This window comes from Palaemon carinicauda, chromosome 33 (genome assembly GCF_036898095.1).
Source record: "Palaemon carinicauda isolate YSFRI2023 chromosome 33, ASM3689809v2, whole genome shotgun sequence".
NCBI lineage: Eukaryota > Metazoa > Arthropoda > Malacostraca > Decapoda > Palaemonidae > Palaemon > Palaemon carinicauda.
Window position 1 is genome coordinate 24,766,482 of NC_090757.1, and position 6,000 is coordinate 24,772,481.

Sequence of the window (6,000 nt, forward strand, 5' to 3'; positions counted from 1 at the left end):
AAAGTTTGTATGCCGTAGGAACAAAGTGGAACTTTTAAAGATTACCACGTTGTTCTTTCAGAGGTTATACTCTCAAGTATATTATTTTAGGAAAAATAAAAGGCTCTGGATAGTTTATTCGTATTCATGCGGGGCGAATAAGACGCAGATACGTTTAAATGTATTTTATTTGTATAGACAAATATAAAAAATACAAAAGCAAAATGTATCATAAATAGAAATCTTGTGACATTTCAACATCTTTGGGTATATAAATTTTTAACCTGTAAGGGAGGAAAACGGATTTTGAGCGAAGCGAAAAATCTATTTTTGGGTGAGATAGCCATGTCGTCCTGATGGAAGGTTCCTTCAGTAGTTTCCTAAGGGTATATATGACTACAGTAGATATTCCCAGAGAATTTCACCTTAAGGTATCCAGAATTCTAACTTTTGGTGGGCAGCTCGTTTTTGGCGAGAAAGGTAGGATCGGGAAAGAGATTCAGTTCTCCCTCTTCTGCAAACTGAATATGACCCTCGTTTGTAGATGGGGCCACTATTTCATTAACTCTAGCCCCTGAGGCTATAGCGAACAAGAATATCTCTTTCTGTGTTAGATCCTTTAGGGTACAATCTTTGTTGTTCAAGTTCGAAGCATAGTGCAAGACTTTGTCCAAGGACCATGATATGGGCTTTGGAGGGGTTGCTGGTTTGAGTCTTAGCGCATGCTTTCGGAATCTTACTGAAGATTTCGACAGATCCACCTGAAAGGCGTAAAGAATTGGTCTAGTCAAGGCTGACTTACACGTAGTTATTGTGGTGGAAGCCAGACCTTGTTCATGAAGGTAGATGAAGAAGGAAAGGCAAAAGTCTATCGAGATTTTTGCCGGTCTGTTTGCTTTGACAAAGAAGACCCACTTCTTCCAAGACGATTCATATTGTCTACTGGTTGACTTTAACTTGTATTCTTCTGTAAAGTCGATGTTGTCTTTTGAAATCCCGAACCTTTTCCTGGCTGCTAAGGCGAGAAAATCATGAGATGTAGGTTTTGGGTTCTCAATGATTTAGCGTAGACAGTCTACTTCTGAACTAGTTGGGATAGAACTGGATTCGGTAGAGGAAACAGCTTCAGCTTCAGTTCTATCTCTAGAGGGAGCCAATTGCTCCTGGGCCATTTGGGGCCCACTACCGCTGCTGTTCCCTTGAAGGATCTCAGCTTGTTGAGGACCTTCAGCAGGAGATGATTTGTTGGTGGGAACAGATAGATAATGATTCCATCTGTTCCAATCGAGGGACATAGCGTCCGTCGCTTCTGCCCGAGGGTCCTCGTATGAGGCCACATATTGAGGTAGTTTCTTCTTGTCGCTTGTTGCGAAGAGGTCGATCTGCAGTTCCGGGACTTTTTCCAAGATGAAGGAGAATGAGTCTGCGTCCAGGGACCATTCTGTCTTTTATCGGTTTTCGCGTGGATAGAGCGTCCGCCGTCACATTGCGGTAACCTTGCTGGTGAACTGCTGATAAGTGCCATCTTTTCTTTCTTGCCAAACGAAAGATGACTAACATCGGTCATTTCACTATTACTTCGCTGTCCGAGACCAACCTGATGTGGGCTGATCTGTGAGGGGATAGTTTCTTCAACATAAGGAAGACTGCCATGGCTTCTAGAATGTTGATGTGAAAGGTTTGAACTGGTGCGATCAGTTCCCTTGCACTTTCCTTTGATGGGAATGGCCTCCCCATCCTTCCGGTGAGGCATGTGTGTGGATGACCACTGCAGGTTGAGGTGGTTGTAAGGAAATTATCCTTGTCAGGCTCTTGACCTTTGACCACGGCCTTAGAAGCGATTGCAGTAAGGTCGGTGTCAATCTGTTGATCCCTTTGAGCGTTTGATGCGTATCTTCTCAGACTCCTGACGCATCCTATAGTTGTGCTGGAGAGAGCCCAGTACTTTTTCCTGTTGGCATCTTGAAATCTTGTTGGATTTCAGTAGTCTCCTGACAGAACCTGCACCCTCTCCTCTTCTTCGGTGGAATGGAGAGGCGGTGTGACTGCAACTTCCAATGGATTCCCAACCATTGAAGCTCTTGAGGTGGAGAGAGGTGAGACTTCTTGTAGTTGATCTTGAAGCCCAGATGATCCAGGAACTGGATCACCTTCTTGGCTGCCTGCAGACAAGCTGTCTTGGATGCTGCCCACACCAGCCAGTCATCCAGGTATGCTGCTACCTGAATGCCTTCTAAGCGTAGCTGTTAGACGACTGTGTCCGCAAGTTTTATGAATATCCTTAGTGCTATGTTTAGTCCAAAGGGCATGGCTGCGAAGACATAATTTGTCATCTGTAGTTTGAATCCTAGGTAGGAGAGGGGCTGGCTGACTGGTAGGTGCCAATAAGCATCTGCCAGGTCATTGAGACCGTGTCGCCCCTTTTGGTAACAGGGTCCTTATGTGTTGTAGGGTTAGCATCCGGAACTTGGTGTTCTTCTCGATGAACTTGTTGAGTGGAGACAAATCTAGAATGAGTTTGTCCGAGTCTTTCTTGGGAACACAAAACAGTCCCCCCTGGAATTTGATGGACTTTGTTTTCCTTATTACCTTTTTGTTTAAGAATTCTAAGATATATTCTTCCAATAAGGGGGGTGGAGTGTTGGAAGAATTGAGGAAAAGGGGGTGGAGTTTTGTTCCATTTCCACCCGAGTCCATTCTTGATTAGGCTGTGGGCCCAAGGATCGAAGGTCCAACGATCCCAAAAGTGGAAGTGTTTTCCTCCTACCTGGAGCATCTCATTGTTTTGAGATGATCCGGAGGGTTTGTTCCCCTGACCATGTCCTCCTCTACCCCTTGAGGGGTTTCTTGAGGAGCCTCTTCTAAAGCCTCTGCCTTTAGGGCGAAAGGTAGTGGTGTGACTCTCAAAGCCTGGGTTAAAGACTGGCGACTGAGCTACCAGCTGCTGGGGCACCAGTTATAAGGTGGTTTGCGGCTGAGCAACCATTTAGGGCATAGTGGTCATGGCAACAGTAGGATGTTGTGCAGGTCTGTGAGACACGTGTGGCATCTTTGTCTTCCTGTTCTTTGGTTGGGGACCAGCATCAGAGGATGATTTCCTCTTGGAAGACATGCCCCACTTCTGGAGAAGGTTCCTATTCTCCGTGCCAGCTTTAGCAATTACCTCCTGGACTACTACTTTTGGGAAGAGGTCCTTGCCCCCAGATGCATGAAGTGATCAACTTCCTGGGCTCGTGTTTGACCGTTGCATTGGCAAACACCTGCTCTCTACAGGCCCTCTTGGCCTTTACGAAAGCGTACGTCCTTCACAAGGGTAGCCATGTGCATCTTGGCTAGGACCGTGTACATATCTGGGGTGTTTGAGAAGCCTGCACACATCTCCATACAGTTCTGGAGAGACAAGGAGGCTGTTAGTCTCTCTTTTGTCTCCTTTTCCCATCTCAGAAGATGTTCGACAACTTCGAAAGGTTCTCGTTGAACTGTTGTCCTGCTATCTCTGGATCCAGTTTCGAGATTGAGAAGGTTAGATGAACCTCATTCCATTCTTTCTCGCAGGTAGGCAGGGCTAGAGACAATGGTCTGCATTCTTCTAGCATAGGGCATGGTTTGCCCGCGTCAACTGCTTTTAGCACGCAGTTGAGAGCTTTGGCCAAAAAGGGAAAAGCTCTGGAGGAAGAAGCAAGGAAGGTAGGGTGCCTCTTGCTCAAAGCTGAAACCTTCGAGTTGGTATAGCCAGCTTTCTTTAAGGTACTAGTCAAGAGAGCCTGCGCCTTGACATGTTCAAAGATCATGACTTCCTTAGATTTCATCTCCTCTCGAGATGCTGGTTCATCCTGCAATCTCACGAAACATTCTGGGTAAGCCGAAATGTTAGTCCAGAATTGGAGATCTTCGAGGCGTTTGGCCCCCATCTTCTCAGAGATGTATAGTTTCCCATTCATCATGGGCATATACTCCGCATACCTCCAGGGGTTGGTTTCGGAGCATTGGGGTAAGTCGGAGACGGACATGCTTGTGAGAGCCTTTGAAAGCACCCAAGCGTTGCGCTTCTCTGACTTCCCTCCTCATCTTGTCATTCCTTGCGGAACGATTCCATCATCAGTTGCAGCTGTACCATGAATGCTTCGCCCTTGGTTAATAGCAGGTCCAAAGAGGTTGATGGCACAGGTTAATATGCCGTCACAGAAAACTGAGGGTCTTCCGTTATTGTTGATACGGATCCTTCTTCCTCCTTGGGTGGCTGGGCCACCTCTTTTTCAGGATTTTCTTGTAGAAGATCCTTTTCAGTGTCTGAGGACACCTCCGACATCCGTTCTTCATGGATGTCCATGCCTTCAAGAGCCTTGTTGTTGTCAGCTAGATGAAGGGAGGCTTGACCTGTGCCTGAGGCACAACTGCGTCGGATTGGGCCTTAGGGAGCAGAAGGCTTCTCATCGCTTCGTTTGGCAGGTAAGGTCCCGGAGAGTTCTTCTGGAACCCTCTTACCCACTTCCGAAGCGTTTCCCTCGACTCCGTTGTCTCAGGATCACCAAAACCGTCCGTCATCAAGGCCAAGCAAACGGTGCAACCCTTTGGATTCATGACCTTCAGCAGATAGCCATTTTCCATTCTCTACATGACCAAACCATCTTACCACATTCATATCCACTCTAGCTGTCAATTCCTCACTCAATGGTATGCATAACTGTTATGTGGTATTTCTTCAAATGCATGTATGATAGAAAATAAAAACGTGATTCTGAGAGCTGATTGTAACTTGTTGGAATCATGTATTTTGGTAGGATAAAAAGCAAGCACAGTAAAGAGGCTACAGGATGATGCATCCTCGTTATGCAGCATACACACACAGTACAGTGATGACATCTTTCACCATACACTTGTAGACTGATGCAATAGACTGAAAGGTTCTAAAAAGAATAGTTTTCAAGGCCTAGAGTTTATTATTCCATCTGCTCCTTTGCATTGGAACTCGCCGTCACTGCTAATAATAATAATGAATAATAAATAAGAGCATCAGTGATACTACTAATGATAATGAATAATAGTGATACTACTATTAGACTAAGAAGTCTAATAAAACATAACTTGACGCCATACAGGAATGCAAGCCTCAAGTCCACCACATGGCAGGATCTGGACACTGAAGAAAGTTATATAGTCTATTGCCCCGTGATATTTTAAAGTACAGTAGCATGTGAAGGAAGAACATCTTTCCTCCATGGCACTTCATAAGAGATGGAAGGTGATTAGCTAATACTTTTCCTGTGACATATTTGATAGCAGTTCATTGTTAATGATAATGACATTTAAAGCTCCTTAGTAAATGATAATGATGTATGACTTTTTTTTAGGCATGGTGCCACTACTCCCACCCTCTGCATTTGGAAGGGTGTGTGAGAGAAGGAAGTTGCAAGTTAATGTGGGTAAGAGTAAGGTTATGACACACAAACTATGCTTTCCCATCAACAAGCCTTGTTCGCGTTGAAGGTTGACAACAAGTGCTACCTCGTAACGTTGGCAGCTCACGAGTTACCACATGAAGCGCAGGATAATGAACAGAGCGGCCGAAGCTATTGGTGTTGTGTTCTACGTCGATGCTACCTGTAGAAAAGAAAATAAAAGTTGTGATCAATTATAATTCATGTTCCGCTGCACAAAATGAACTATTCGGGGAATAAGTCACCTTCCTTGTAAGATAATTCCTCGAAAGGGAGCTGAACAGTTATAAACTTTAACTCGAGTAATGAAACAAACATATGGGAGTGTTGAGGTCCTGCCTACCACCAATGCAGGGGAGGGCGGCAAGGTAGGGGAGTAGTATCAAAACAATAACCCCATTATGGCGGAGATCGCCGGATACGTTGTCAACAGTAATTAATGTTACAAGTATCTAACAACATAAAAGTATATTTCCATTTATACATATATATGTATAAGATAAATAAGCACACGAGAAAAAAAATGACAGAAAACAATCAAGGCAAGTCTTAGCGGGAGAGAACGGCAGCATGTCCGTTCTCC